The following is a 15,810-nucleotide window of genomic DNA, read 5'->3' on the forward strand; positions in this document are numbered from 1 at the left end:
CCTTCTCCCGCGACCCACCTGCAAGGCTGCGGGACCCAGAACAGGATTCCTGCAGGCTCCCCCGTTCTGAAGTTCCCCATCTGGGCCTTCCCACCTCCTGCCCGTGTGTTTTGGAGCCCCAGTGTGGGGTGGCGCAGGCTGGGCCTTGCCCAGGGGCACCCACCAAGGTCTGAGCGAGGTGGGGCTGCAGCCAGGACCCCTCCTGGGGGCTGATGCCCGGCACAGGCCCCCCTGTCTCCCTCACGTCTGTGTTCCCTCCACTCTCTGTCTTCCATTCCTGGGCTGCCTCACTCCCCCGACCAGTCCCCTGTCCTCGTCAGACTGTCCCCCTGGTGCCTCTCCAGCTGTCCCACTGGCCACCCCAGCTCCCCCCTGCCCTGTGTTCCCGAGGAGCCCCTTCCAACTGGAGCACCTTCTGTGAGACGCCACTTGAAGAACCAGAGGGAAAAAGACAGTCGTGGCTGTTTTGCTGTGCTGATGTTCACAACGTAGAGAGACGAAAAGGACAAAAGCTAGGTTGCACTGCAAAGTGAAATTATCAAAAGCAAAACAGGAAACAAGTGTTTGCTCAACCACTCGTTTCCTGCTGAGGCTCTGAGAGTAAGCTGGGTTTCGGTGCCCAGCTGCAGGCAGAGTGAGAGCCGCGGGGACGCCCCCAGGGCTGTGCGGAAGGGTGACTTGGAGGCTCGCGTCTCCGAGGGCTGCCTGCTCAGGGGGTCAGTGGGGAGGGCCCTGGGGGAAGAGCTGCCCCCCAGTGCCCCTGAGCCACTTCCTGCCCTGCTCCTGCTGTGCTGACAGTTACTCCACGGCCTGCTCCGGCTTCAAAGACTTCCTCTTTTCTATTTCTGGACGCAGACGAGGATTTAGACCCTGAGTCTCCCCTCGCACCGTGAACCCCAGCCCCGCAGAGCAGGGCTGCTGCTTTCCGTAGCTGTCAGCACCTCCAGACTGACGTTTGGAGGGAGGACATGGGGTTGTGGGGAGTGACCCTGGGTTTCATGGGGACTTGCTGGCTCCCGGCTGGCACGGCCCTTTCTGCCGCAGGGGATGCCAGCGCCCGTCTCAGCCACGGAGCCCCGCTCCGGCTCCACCTGGAGTGGAGGTGTCCCAGCTGGCAAAGGCACGACCACCAGGGACCAGAAAGTGGGTGACAAGGACGATTCCTCATGTCACAGATTCAGAGCAGTTCCACTTTGGAGAAAAGCAACGGGCCCCTGTGATCTGCGACCGGCGTCCTTCCCGGAAACTCAGCGAAGCCTCGCACCGCACCTTACACGGATGCTGATGCCGACCCTGGCCGGTGGGAGGGAGCCCCCTGCCCCCACGGCAAGCCTTTGTGACCCCACGGGAGTTTAATTTCACGTCTGCCGATTCTGTCTCTCGGGTCGCTGCTGTGCGCCGGGCCTCACCACCGCCCCGCTTTGCTGGGTCTCCGGCGACAGTAGCCCCTCGCATGGGGCACCTTTGTACCCAGACCGCTCAACATTCTTCTAAAAGCAACATGAAGCCTCCAGGCCTCCAGTAAAAACAGGGGGCCTCCCGTTTGGCTGAGTGCAGAGCTGGGGGCCAGGAATGTGCCCCCCCACCCCTTGGGCCCAGCTGCCTCCTCCACGTGGTCTGAATCGGGTTTTCCTTTGCAGCTTTGAAAGGGCGCTGGTCTTACCGCCGAGAAGGGTTACGGTGGGGAGGACGGGAGCCTCAAGGGGCTGCCTGACGTCCCCGGGGTCACCGTCCATTCCCGCCCGCCACGGCCCCTGGTCTGACCTCCGGGAAACCACGAGGCACGCTCCACCAATGTGCCGAATGCTCCGTACGTGCCGCCGATTTTAGTTTGCTTCGTGGAGGACAAAAGGAGCAGAAGCATATTGAAGTGGGGGAGGGGTGGAATGTTGAGAATTAATTCTTGGCACTTTGCAAACCAGATACTTGGCAAGAGAAAGAAAACCAATCAACGCAGTGATATATCGGGTTTCGTGCCCTGGACAGGTCTTTAAATGCATCCTACACAGAAGTTTCGGGGAGCAGGTGGCCTCCGCTAAGTGGGAGCATCGGTACGGGAGCTGCAGAGCTAGGTAACAGTCTCTCCCGAGAGAACGACGACTTCCCTTTTCCTCCTTTTTCCCCGTTTAGTGGAGCAAAATGCTGCTGCTGAGTGAGCAGCCGGCTGTCCCTCCGGAGCACGTCCTCCCTCAGAATTCCTCTGCGAGTGCCCCAGCTCCAGGGCCGGGCAGTGGCCCTTTCTGAGGCGCGCTCCGGCACGTAGCGAGTGAGGGGCTCGGAGCAGGTGCCGGATTTCTATAAATGGACAATTTATAAACAGAGCGACAACTGGGAAAACAGCGGTGGGGACGCTGGCATTCCGGGGCCCCGCTCAGGGTGACTGACAGCTGCCACTCTGAGAGAAAGGAGGCGCGGCCGACGCAGGCGAGGGCTGGGCCTCAGGTCGCACTGGATGCTGCTGGATGCTGCGGACAGGTCGGTGCAGGCCCTGCTTCCAGGAGCAGTGAGATGGCGGAGCCTTCTCCTCCCGCCTCCCCTGCACTGTCAGGTGGGAGGAAAACGGGGCGGAGACAGCGCGGGAGGGTTCGGAGCAGGCCAGTGCCCTAGGCAGCCAGAGCCGGGACCAGCAAGCCCTGCTCAAAGGCTGTGAGTGCCGGGGGTGGGAGGGGGTGGGAGTCTGCTCACCGTGTGGGGCAGAGCAGGGGAGACATGCAGCACACGCGTGGGTTTCTTCCCGTCGCGTGTAGGGGCTGCCTGCGCCCCAGAGGCTCCCCAGCCGCTCCACAGGGCTCCGTGTCAAAGCGTCCCCATAGGGCACTCTGCCGGTCACAGCTGCGGTTTCCATCGTCTCACGCGTGTTTGTGGACGAGCATCCCCCGCAGAGCAGTGCAGTGCAGGTCCCTGGGTTGCATGTGGTCTGCTGGGCAGAGCTCCCTGCAGGGCTGGGGGTGGCCACACCTGCTTGTCCAGCTGCAGGAGTGGCTTCTCCGGGAGATGTTGGCGTGGCTGGCTCTCCAGCTTCTCCCGACCACACCCTGTTGTTCTGTTCAGAGCAGCAGGCAGAGGCCTTTCCTCACCTTCCTTACAAGGAGTGAGCGCTGTGCCCGCCTGAGGGTTCGGTTCCTGAACTGGGTGCTCATCCCGGCCCCGGGGCCCACCCGGGTGGAGGTGGCCCAGACTGAGGAAGAAGCAGCAGGCTGGGTGCCCCAGGGTGGCACACATCCCGGACCAGAGCGGATCGAAGGCGTTGGGGGATGGGGACTTTGGTCCGTGGTGGGAAGTCTTATCTGTGTGTGCAAACTTCTGGGAATCTCGGCTTCATCGGCCGCGGTGACAAATCTTCCAAGGGCATCTCTTCATTACGGAGGCCAGTGCTGGGCGCAGGAAGCACAAGCGTGTGCAGGCAGGGCCCTGCCTGAGGGAGGTCGCAGTGTGGTCTGCAGCGCACGCTCGGGGCAAGGTGACAAGTCAAGGTCACGGGGTGTCCCGCGACAGATTAAACTCTGTCTGCCTAAAGTTTATATAGGATATGTCTTTGTTTTTTTAGAATTATGTTAGGAATAAAGTGTATTTTTCCCTTACAAAAGTATCGTGGTAAATATGGAAGAGTAAAGAGAAAAAGAATCACCCAGTTTCAAAGACCTTCTCTGTTAATGTTTTTGTGTATTTTTGTGCAGACCTTTCTATCAGGAGGGGGTTTTCCTTGTTTGTTCCTTTTTTTTAGGGGTTGGACAGGAAGAATGTGATACACATAATTATTTTAAAATTTAATTCAATTAAAATCAAAGTGGTCGGGAGGCTTCTGCCACCGTGCCGTCATTTGGAGTCCCCGGGAACCCTCCGCTCTGAGGCCCCGCACTCGTGGGGTTAGAGCTGGGGCGGGAAGAAGACACCTCGCTGGGGACTGAGGCGCGGGGAGAGCCAGCTGGCGCTTAGCCGAGCGCAGAGCCAGGCCGGACGCAGCCCAGGCGTCGCCCCAACGCGTCCTTCACGCGAGCCGCTCCCAGGCGCTGACCGCGGGCCTGGCCCCGGAGAAAAGTGAGGGTTGCCTGGGATTCCTGCACTTATCTGCCTCCGTGTAAAACAAGCCAATTCCTTAGCGAGAAAGGAAAACAAGGTGGCAAAATGGTTGTAAGTGTGTGCTCAGGAGTTACACTTCTGGGTCCCAGTACTGGCCCACTGATGACCAGCTCTGTAGCTTCGGGCAGTTTTTTTTAACCACCTGTGTATTCGCCACATGCCATTGGGCCCCCACTGTGTTTCTGTGGTGGGGACATGGCAGTGAGCCACGCGGAGCCCCTTCCCGAGAAGCCTGTGTGGCAGAGAGGACAGGCTCTGACATGGGAACGCAGACGTGCTCAGTCCGTGGCAATGGCGGCCGGAGGAAAGGAAAGCTGGATGGGGGCTGGTGCGGGGGGAGTCGCTGTTTTGTAAGAGTGACCCCTCACAGGCACAGCGATGTTTGGAGGGGACCTGAAGCCCCTCATTTTCCCCAGCCCCTCTCCACCCAGACGTGGTGGCAGTGCCCATAGTCCCAGACAATGACTGTCCCTGCAGGCAACACTGAGAATTCAGCGAGCAGGCGGGTCAACGAAAAGCGCTGCATGGATGGCAGCCATCGGCAGAACTTGTTTCCTCACTCGGCTGGGAAACCTACACAGGTTTGTAGGGACCTTCGCCCCCGAGAGGCCCAGGTGCTGGCCTGTGGCCTGCATGGCTCTGTGTGCTCAGGATGGACAGACAGAATCCTGGACCTCAGTGTGTGCTGAGCCCTGTTGGATGCAGGCCCAGACCCGCTGGCCTCCGGGTGGAGATCTGAGCGCCAGGCCAAGGACAGGCAGCCTCGGCGAAGATGGGAAGCCCAGGTCTCACTCCCTGGGCCACGCGAGGTCTCACTGCGGCCTTTAAACCAAGACTGTGCCCCAGGGGGGCCATCAGTGAGACTCGCGTGGTCAGATCCCCAGGGACCGAGTTTCTGTGGGCACAGCGCTGCCTTGCTGGGAGGCACCATGCGAAAGCTCATTAAACTTTGAGTAGGTGCCGTGTGCAAAGGTTACTGTGAAGACACTGGAAGGCGAGGGCCTTGCCTGCTGGGCATTTCCCAAGGGAATGCACCGTGCAGGGAAAGGCGCTCCCAGAGCTGTGGGGCCCCTCCGTCTTTCCACTGGTGTCTGAGAAACGGCTGCACTCGCAAATTGGATGCAGAGCTTAGGTCGGTATGAAAATGCCCACGGAAATATGTGCATTTTTTCAAGTGACGACAAATCGTCTCCTCAGTAAGTGTCTAGGGCATTTCCGCCCCCTCCGCCGTGACTTCTGAATGTGTTTATGTCTCTTTTGAACGAGAACCGTGTTCTCTAGCTGCTGTGTGGTGCTGCAGTCGTGCTCGGCAGCGTGGGTCTGGGTCTCCCTGGCGGGCTCTGCCATCCACGGTGTTTTCGGTTCACAGGCTGGCACCCCATCCATACCGGCCAGGGCTGATATCCACGGTGCTTCGACCTCCCCAGTGACATTACGACGGATCTGTTTTGTTCTGGTTTTCAGGTGGTTTGCTTCACAATGAGAAGTGGCTCTCTGGGCTGGCTCGGAGCAGCTGGACTCTCGGATGCCCCAGATCCCCTGACGCCCTGGAAGAGAGCTCACCATCGTTCCGAATCGCACCCGCCTCCTGTGGCGCAGCCTTGCTGCGCTCTGTTCTTCTGGTTGAGTGTGGACCTGTGTGCGGATTTGTGCTTGTGGAAGAAACAGCCCCCCCATTTTAAAGGTGCATGTTGGCCAAGGTGCGTTGGCCGGGCAGTGTGTCGAACTGTGGGGACCCAAGCCAGTCACAGGCGATGTGCGGTTCAGGCCTGTGCTTGGCTGCATCAGGGTCGGAGTCTGGGTGCGTGAGGCCACGTGTCCCCATCCCCTTTGCTGGGGCCTCTTCACCACCCCCCCAACACCACAGGGTCTTTAGGAGCAAAAAACGATTGGAATGTAAGGACCCTTCAGCCTGCTTTGCAGGGATTCCTGTCGGAAGGAGAGCTGGGTCTCAGTCGGTCCAGAAAACCTGGGGAAGCGGAGGGTGTGCCTTTGGCACACGGAGCAGCACGGACTTGCAGGAACAAGGAAGGTGTCAAATGTTCTGGTTGTCTGTTCTTTGCCTTGTTCAGACATTAAGTCCCCTGATAATGCAGTGAGTTCCCCAGGACTTTCTCAGCGACCAGATGGTGGGAAGCTAACAAATACAGGCAGACCTTGGAGACAGGGTGGGTGGACCCCAGACCGCCAGGATCGAGTGCAAACGAGTCAGCTCATCTTCCTGCTGGGGGGAGGGTCTTGCCGCCCGCTGTGAAAGCCGCAGCATCCGTGAAGCAGGGCGCAGGACTGTGGGTGCAGGAGGGGAGGTTTCTGACATGGCCGGGAACGTTCGCTCCGGAAGCCGAGGTGCCGTCACAGGTCTCAGCACAGCCAAGCCAGCCTGTCGCAACACCTGACATGGTAAGAGTCGCGTTCTCTTCATTCTAGGAGGTGAACTTCGCTGGATTGTAGCTCCACGGGCTGGGTTGAGAAAGACAGCTGGCTTCCATTTCCGAAGGAGTTTTTGTACCACCAACACATCGGTCTGTTCTTAGTCGCAGCGTTCTACGTTTAATTGGCTGCACTTAAAGTGTCTGATCTCGAAGAACAATGGAGAAGCGCATTACAATGGGTGCAATCAAACCAGTGGCTCACAGTTCCATTCCAAAGGGGAAATCTGTGCACGATTCCACTTAATGTGCTGCACTCAGAATGTTGAATCCTGGGAAGGATGGTGGTTATGCAGTCACTTAAAATCTGAGGCTTCACAGACGTTTCGTGGTTTGAGAATACGACTCACGGCGATGAGGGGAAAGCAGATCACAGACCTGTTTGGGAACAAACCCAAAGAAAAAGGTAAAGGCTTGAAATTAATAAGGAGAAAGATTAACGGTGATCATCCAGGATTAGGTGTGTGATTTTTAGTTCTCTCCTTTGTATTTTTCTGTATATTCTGTTAACGCACAACTTTTAATTTGTTCTCATAGAATTTTTTTAAAGAAAAAATACATAGGGAAAAATAAAATTAAAGGAAAGGTAATCTCACCTTTTATGTGAGGGAGGAGGGTCCTCACAGGCAGGAAGGAGAGCCGGGAGGAGGTGATGGGGTCACTGACGGGGCAGCCTTCTCCCCAAGTCTCACTGCAAGTCTCTCTTTCCGCTGCGGCCACGGAGCTGGCTTTTCCGAACCAGCCTCGCGGGAAACCCCGTCCGCATGGCCCGGCGCCTGCCTGAGCAGTGGTAACTCGGAGAGCGCGTTGTTGCAGGTGGCCGACCTACACACCGCGCTGCGCTCTGGGCCTGTGAGCACGGTCTGCGCCGGTCTTCCGTGGCGCCGCCGTGAAGTCGCCTGGTTTTCCCCGTGTGCCCGCAGGCACCTCCCCCCGACACCCACGCTCGGCTCTGTCACGATCCCCACTCCCGGAGGCTCCAGGCGCCCTGCAGTCAGGACTGACCTCCAGACCTGGCGATTGCCCCACACTCGCCAGGGGTCAGGTCCCTCCACCCCTCCCTGTTTTGCTCCCAGGTACTCTCTCACTCAGCTTGTTCAGAACTGCAGCTTTCATGCAGAGCTCCAGGCTGCTACCCCCCGTCTCCCAGTGACAGCGCTGTGAGGCTGCCCCAAAGGGGCGGGTCCTCAGGGAGTGACATGAGCGTCGGCTGTTGGGCCATGCCTGCCGAGGCTGCCGTGTGGAGAGGCTGGGCTCACTAACCAGCACCTGAGTCTCCAACGAGGGCTGCTTCAGGTGGGCTTCAGAGGGCTGTGCCAGGATTTTTTTTTAAGTCAGGGTTCACAGAGCAGCTGATAGAGTGGCTGTGATAATTTCTGTAAAATAACTTCTTGAAAATAATAATCACTCTCATAGATTCTGTGCTCTAGGCATGAAGGCAACACACCAGTGTTCCAAACACAATTTTCAAAGTGTGATGCGGCCTGAGGTGGGTGGGGACAGCAGGTATGCGGTACCGTGAACTCCTGGGCTGCTCTCGGGCTGGCGTCCCCCCGCAGCCCTGGGCCCGGCGCCGAGCGGGAGAACAGGTATAGCAGCGGTGCCCGGCTCTGGACTAGGCATCTGTCTCAGCCCGGAGATCTTTATGTTACTCACATGCCTTACAGAGGCACTAACTTACAGAGAACATTTTCTCTCGGAGGCATGGGTCCTGGGGAAGGGAGGACGAGATACGCCCCTAACGCGCCTCATCTGACCTGTCCGCCCCCTTTGTGACTCCAAGAATCGCCGGGCCGCACAGCCGAAGAACATCTCCTTACCGAGGCCGTGGGCTGAGTCCAGCCTTCCCAGGTGGCGCGGCGAGGTGGCTGCCGACCTGGTGAGATGCTGTGCTCTCCCAACAACACTCCTCTTTCCTACTCGGTAGGTCATTTACTCAACTTTTTTTCTTACAGTTGGAGACTTGGAGGCGATGGCCGCGGACAGGAGCGAGCTGGGACGATGCAGGGCGTCCGTGTCTCTCCTCTCTGTGCTGGGCGGGGCGTGCACACGGTCAAGTTGGGTAAGTTCCTCCGTTCATGTGGCTGTCATAAAGCAGCCCCGAACGCAGAATCCAAAGAACCACACGTCTCGCAAAGCTGCCTCTCAGAGCCTCTCCTCTGACACAGGAGGGGTCCCCAACCCCCCAGGAGTCGGGCGGACCCTCCCTCTCTTGGTCCTTCCCATTCGGTGGGGCTCGTTCTGGAACCCAGCTTTGGCCTCACTTCCTCTCACAATGGTGTCCTCGGTCTGAAGGAATGAGGGACGCCCTCCTCCTGTCCTTCCTTTTGCTTCTTCTTTCTACACGAGTTCTCTTCTGTCTTTACCTTTGAAGGAACGTACTTCTCAATCGTTCACTCTGTGCCTTTTTAAAAAAGCCATCGTCACCCTGTGAGAGCGCCTTATTTCTGGTTATTCGGAACAGAGACACTCTAACTCCTTTAGTTCTGGATCTTGGAACATGCACCCCCGCGCCCACCACTGTGGGAAGGGCCCAGCAGGACAGCATGACCGCCCGCAGTGGGTGGTGACTTCTCTGTCAGAGCTGGAGAGGGGAGACCCGCCTGCAGACTCCGTGGCACAGTCGTCGCAGTGCTTTGCGTTCCCCTTTGCCCGCGACTCAGGTATTTTTGCAGTCACTCGAAGAACTCTACGAACACCCACCCTGTCGGCAACGATGCGGGTCCCTCTTCTCCCCTAAACCAGGTGGTGCCGTCCTTCCTGGTTCAGAGGACAGCACCTGCCACTGAGCAGCACCCCGGCGACGGGTGTAAAGGAGGCACCTTGCAGGTGTCTCCCTTCTTGACAGGAGAAGCAAAGATGTGATAAAAGCAGGGGCCTGTGGGAAGAGGGGAGAAGGGTGTTGTTTTCTGAACCCCGAGTGCACCTGCCCCAGCACGGATGCGATGCGGGTGGAGATGACCCCGCCCCCAGGGAAAGCAGGCGGGAAAACCGGCAGGTCAGGCAGTTCCAGAGGGAGGCAGAGGCCGGAGTCAAAGCACAGTTGGTGGTTCAGGGACCGGGTGCTTCCCTCGGGTGCCGGGTGCAAGTAACCTCGAGAGGAGCTTCGGCCTCTCGACTGCCGCAGCGGATGCCCCTGCTGTTTGCCCTTGGATCTGATGTCAGGGGTCTCGAGTGGCGGTCCTCGCCCTGGAGTGGGTGTCAGAATCGCCTGTCGGGTTTTTGTGCCTCGTGGGTTCCAGCTCCACCGGAGAGTCCGGGTCTGCAGGGAGGGGCCGGGGCCCAGGAAGCTGCGTTCACGGAAATCCCTCTGGGTGGTTCGGATCCGGGCGTCTGTGGGAGGCAGCGATTTCGTGGTGCTTGTGATTGGTGCCGTTCTGATGGGATCTACGTGAAGAATCACCGGGAAAGGTGGGGATGGGCCGCCCTCGGCCCATAGAACAGTCACTTTATAAGGTCAGTGCATTCGACGCACTGAAGCAAGACTGTACTCACCTCATAACTGTACCCAACCAATGTCAGGGGCATGCCCAAGGGTCTCGTCCCTAGTGTCACGGAGGGTCTTTTTTAGTGACAGTCGGCTGGCTGCTCCCAGGGAATTTCTAGAACACGGCAATTTTGAGGACCTTCCTGCAGCATTAGCACACACATTTGGATGGAGGCTTTGAAATGAACGCGTCTACAGGCCCCCACCTCACTTCACTGAGGACCGACTGCATTGCCACCGTGAGTCCCCTGCCGGGCCACCGCCCGGGTTAAAAGCTGGCAGCTTTGCCTGTCAGGTCTAGTGACAGGAGATGGAAAGAGAGTGTCCCTGATGTTTACAGAGACCACGGTGTGACCAGTGCCACCTGTGATGGGCAGGGGCACCTGTGATGGGCGGGGACCCACAAGGAAGACGCAAGTGATGTGACTTAGCAGGGACAGTCATCTAGGCTGGCAAAACTGGCTTCACAGACAGCTGGAAGTGGGGTCTCAGAATTAGGGAGACCTCAATATCTTCGTCTCCATGAAAGACTTGAGAGGAGAGAGAGCGAGAAGGGCGAGAAGCGGGCGGGGCCCCTCCAGGGGCGGTGGAGGTGTCAGCGCGTGCTAAACCTCTTCACAGGCTCGGACCTGGGCCACCAGAGGAGAAGGGCTCTGCGTGGTCTGTAGCGGCGCCTTGGCCGAGTAGTTTCTGATGCGCAGAGCAGGCGATGAAACTTACGGGGCTGAAGCCGTCGACTGAGCAGTTTCCAGGATGCGGGAGTTCGCGCTGAGCCGGTGGTTCGAGGGCAGGGCAGAGCTGCGGCGATGCGGACCGTCTGCATCCCCGGAGGCGGGTCTCTAACTCGGCGGGGACCAGGCCGCGTTGCCTCTTCACTCCCAAAGGGAGAAGGGCAGTTGCTTACTTGCCGAATATGTTCTCACGACGTCCCAACTTGGTTTTGAACAGTCGGGCCAGTCACGAGCTACCTGCAGAGCGCCTCCCAGTGCGAGTGGGTAAAATAAAATCAAGGGGCCAGCCGTTCGGCCCGGTTGGGAGACTGGGGGATGGGCGGGCACAGGCGCTGGGGGCGCCACACAGAGGGTTTGGAACTGGAGGGACCAGCTGTAAACAGGGCCTGTCACTCTCTTACTGGGTGACCGTGAGGGTGCTCAGCTCCCGAGGGGCTGCAGCCGTCTGGTCTGTAGAGGGAGAAAGTACTCGGAAGGCAGCGGTGAGCGAGCGCGCACCTCGCCGGACCACTGAGAGAACTGAGGGGTGAGTTCGCACGGGCACCTGGGACAGTGCTGGGACCCTGCGCCCACCCACTAGCGTGTGCTCCAGAAAGGGCGACTCTTGTTCCCGTCTCTCGTGGATGGTTGGGACAAGCCACTTAGTCCGCCTTGGCCTCTTTTCCTTTATCTGACCCTGCATTTCATGGGTTTCTTTGTGGTGAGAATGGAAAGAACTTTAGGCAGTGCCTGGCCTTCCACACACAAAAAGACACATGGACTCTGGCCTGGGCGTCTGGGGCGCTCCGAGCCCCTCGGTGTGCGGCTCCCCCTCCGTGCCAGTGTGGGAGTGGGGGCACCACGCAGAGCATGAAACACCTTCGGGGGCCGCCCAGGGGCGTGCTCCAAGGAGGAGGACCGCAGGTTTGTGGGGAGCGCAGCCGAGGCTGCTTGGAGGCAGTGGGCGAGGAGGGGCCCTGCAGGCTCCGGGTGGGCACGGGGTGGGGCCTGGCAGGGCGGCCTCCGTCTACAGAGGTCCCGGGGACAAGGCCACAAGGGCAGAGGAAACGTCGCTGGTTCTCTCCATGGTCGTCAGGAGCGGCAGCCGAGTACCAGAGGATGACGGACGATGCCTGTGGGTGCTGCAAGCTACGTTCTCCTTCCCCTTGGTGATAGAACCCTGGTTCCGATGGACAAACGAGAGGCCCGGCCCCAGAAGTGACTCATGACTGGTCTGTCAGTCACTGTGATTGATCCTTCCTCCCCAGGGATGGGTCTGGGGGGGTCACATGACCCGTTCTGGACAAGAACGCATAAAGAGGACATTTGGTGGCTGTTTCTGGATAATATTTGTGTTCCGGGAGGTAAGCAGTCATCAGGAGAAAGCTCCCCCTTCCACCTTGTCTTTTCAGTTTTTCTCTCATCCGATCACCTTGCTGTCCAGGGCCCTGTCGTCTGAAGAACTTGTGACTCTGAGGGGAACGTGGTGGACACCGTGGGAGCCCGAGTCCTCCAGGTGCCTGAGCTACAAACCAGCCCCGCCGGGTCGTCAGGCTCCTTACTCCCGTCGTGTGTGCGGGCCGAGCCACTGCCGCTCCAGTGGACAGTGCCGATTACAGATGGCCCTGGTGACGACGGCGATGGCCTCACCTGGAGTCCTCACCGTGTGCCTGCCGGGACTCCGCAGGTCCCATCTCCCTGACCCCTCTCGAGAACCGTGAGGGGTCGTGGTTATCGTCATTGTCCCTGCTTTACATTGGAGGAGACTGAGGCACAAAGACATTAACTTGCCCAATGTCACGAAGACAGTAAGTCCTAGAGTCAGCGTCGATGGTGAGGCAGCTGGTCCCACCCCACGTTCAACGACCTTTACGTGGCCCCAAGCCCCCGGCTCAAAACCAGCTCCGTCCCAAGCACCTCCCGGCGGCCCGGTCCTCCCTGCTCCTTCCGCAGCACCTCAGCCCTTCCCCACGGGGGCTCCTCGGTTTTGCTCCTGCGAGCACGTGGGGCTCAGACCACGCCGCACACGCACACGGCTCCGCTGAGCCCCGAGGACACCTGACGAAGCTCCTACTGTGGCAGCGGTGCCACCCTCGCCGGGTGCGAGGCCTCAGGACCCTCCGCTGCGCCCACAGCGCCTGGCCTGGCGGGGAGCCTGCCCTCGGGTCCTGCTGGGTTCCCGGAACAGTGTCTCACACTAGAGCCGTGTCGCGGGTGGCACACGGCTGGCACTCGGAGTTGTTGACTGAACGACTCACGCACATCTTGGGTCCTGTCCCCTGAGCAGCTGTGGCTGCCTCTGAAGTCCCACCGCCCGCTGCCTCCCCAGCACAGTTCTGGCCACTCCGCGTGGGGGTGGAAACAGCCAGCGAGCAGCAGTGGGCGGGAACGATGCCCTTGGAATTCTTCTCCTCGCAGAAGTTGAGCGTGAAGGACGACTTTCTATTAAGAAGTGATTTGTAATACTGGTATTTATTGGATGGGATACATTGTATGCAATGCTTGCGTTTCATCAACCAGGTCAACAGAGAGTCCTCAGACCTGAAAACAGTTCTTCATGTGATAGCATCCGTTCTCACCAGCGGGTGCACTGCTGCACGGGGGTGGTGGGCTTGCTCAGGGCAGCCATGCGCCCGAGTCACCGCCTGCTCCAGCTCGGCACAGGTGGCACCTAAGGAATCCCAGGACGGTCTCGGGTGGAGCGCCCGGTAGCGTGCTCAGCCTGTGGACACTTTCTCCTGTCCCTGCAGGATTTCCCCTGCCATGCCTACCCCTACAATTCCCCTCACAAATCCACAAAGCGGTGACTTTAGACAGCAACTACATTGGGGGGAGGGGAGATTTTCCCCTAACAAGGAAAAAAAATCAGCTTCGCACAGGTGCAGCAACCTGCCTCGGTAAAGAAAGGCCGCCTGGGCACCCACGGCGGAACCCAGTTTCGCACAATGCTCCGGCTGCAGTGCGAGGCTCAGGTAACGTGGCCCGTCCACACGCAGCCCGGCTGCTGCCACTCACTGTCAAGGTTACTGTCTGTCTTTCACTGCGACTACAAAAGCTCACTGCAAAACCCGAAACCTTGCTGGGAAATCGCCTGCCGACACAAAGAACACGGAGCCCGGATCGTTTCAGAGTTCAGTTCTTTCGGAGCCGCTTTATAAAGGAGTTTTTGTCTGCCTCGCGGGGCTCCGAGCGGGGAGGAACTGCAAATCCAGGTTAGCTGGTGGCGCGGAGGGTTTCGAGGGAGGCGGCTCCCCATGGACGTTTCACACAGGTGCTTGACAATGCACCCCACAAAGGTTTTGCAAGACGGCGGTCCTGGCTCGTCTTAGCGGAGGCGGGGGTGTTAGGGAGGGGCAGAGACAGGCGGGGATGGAGGGAGGGGAGGGAGGAGAGATTCCTGCTCAGTGCTGTGTCCTGTGCTTTCAGACCCATCAGCTTTCCTTGAAGGAGGTGGAACAACGTGTCGTTAGCTCCCCTGCTGCTCGCCTTCCCCGCCCTTGGCTCCAGGCTCGAACACTATAATCACACTGAGAGGCTGCTGGGAGAGACTTATTTTTAACCCACCGCCAGCATCACCGAGGCGTGCGGTCGCAACGTGCAGCCGGCTCAGACGGCTGCTGGCCCAGGGCTGAGATGTGGTTAGGACGCAGGTTTCGCCTCACCAACAACGAGGGAGCGAAACCTGCACTCACGGCAACTACTGAACGGACATTGAAACGTGTCCTGAACGCGTGATTTGTTGTTCCGGGGGAGCTGCGAGGCAGAGCAAACAAGCTGTGAGGTGCCTCTCGGCCCTGGGCCAGCACGGGCTCCCTCTCCTCGCTCAGAAGCTGGCTTCCCTGGGGCAGCAGGGAGCCCCTCAGAGACGGCGTGTCCCCAGAGACAGGTGTGGCTGTGGCCAGGCTCTGGCTCCCTGAACTTGGGCAGAGTGCTGGGGGAATTCCAGGAACAGGGGGGCTTCTCAAAAGGGAGAAAGGACAGTTTTGCCCTTTGTCCTCCCAGTCCCCACTGCTGCTGGGAAGTTGGTTTGAGGCCAGGGCCCCGAGCGGCCGTGCCAGACTCAGCAGTGACCTTGAAGACAGAGCCCTGAGTTGAGACGCGAACCAGGAAGCCTCAGGCCCTGAAGACTTGCGGAGTTGTCATGGCAGCCCTGACCTGCCTCCTTCATAAAATTTTCTACGAGAAAATATACTTTTGTGCTTGGGTCATTATTTTGGGGGTTCTCTGTCACAAGCAGACAAATTCAATTTCTAACTGATCTGTCAACCTGAGGTTTAACCTTACCCGAGGCATGATTCATGGGGTAATACAGTGTAGAGGAGAGGACCTAGCCCTGAGGAAGTGGGTACGGTGTTCATGCCCCTTGGGGAATCACTAGCCTGACCAATCATTTCTGGGTTTATGCCTTGCTGTAGAAATTTTAAATTGGCTTTGTACTGTAATTATGAGGTCTCTATAAGAGTGTGGACTGAGCTTGGCTGTCCGACTTGACCTGTTTGATCCATGAAATTTAAATGTGCGTTAGCTTGTTCCATCATTTATGCATTCCAGACACACTGACTTGGTATCTGTTACATGTGAGGCGTAACTAGATACTGGTGAGTATCATAGGAAGGGTTACATTACAAAATAACGAGGAGACTGTAGCCTTGAATCTACGGACTAGGAAAAGAATGAATTGACAAATAGTAAAGTAACAGCCCATGTTTACTGAGCACCGACTGCCAGATGCAGTAGTTCCCACGCATTATGTTATTTAATACTGACAGCAGCCCCGGAAGCACACGGGCTCTGTCATTTTTCTCGTTACACGGGCACGGACACGGGGGTACAGGAGATGAAGTGCCTTGTGGAAAGTCACAGGGGAGGACTTGAAATCTGCAAAAGCTATTTGGGGGCCCTGAGTCTCTCCGAAGTAACTGGAATAATCAAACAACTTATGCAGCGTGTTCTAAATGCAGGGCCCCACCTTCTGTTGCAGGACAGCAGTTCTCAAAGTGCGGTTCTAGGGCATTTGATGAGGTACCCTGGGAAATCTGAGACATGAAAACCACAGGCCTCACCTGCTGAATCCAGGTGATTGCACACCTGGTAAGGTTTGGGA

The 15,810-nt window shown here is 58.3% G+C and overlaps 1 long non-coding RNA gene across 1 annotated transcript; it reads left to right on the top strand.

Annotated features, from left to right (window-relative positions):
- Positions 1-5,588: 5,588 nt before the first annotated feature.
- LOC128626180 (uncharacterized) lies at positions 5,589-8,560 on the top strand. The gene is made up of 3 exons (XR_008390102.1): positions 5,589-5,780; positions 6,508-6,915; positions 8,465-8,560. It is a non-coding gene; the product is annotated as an uncharacterized LOC128626180 (long non-coding RNA).
- Positions 8,561-15,810: the final 7,250 nt, after the last annotated feature.

This window comes from Artibeus jamaicensis, unplaced genomic scaffold, assembly GCF_021234435.1.
Source record: "Artibeus jamaicensis isolate MK-2021 breed Jamaican fruit bat unplaced genomic scaffold, CSHL_Jam_final scaffold_369, whole genome shotgun sequence".
Lineage (NCBI taxonomy): Eukaryota > Metazoa > Chordata > Mammalia > Chiroptera > Phyllostomidae > Artibeus > Artibeus jamaicensis.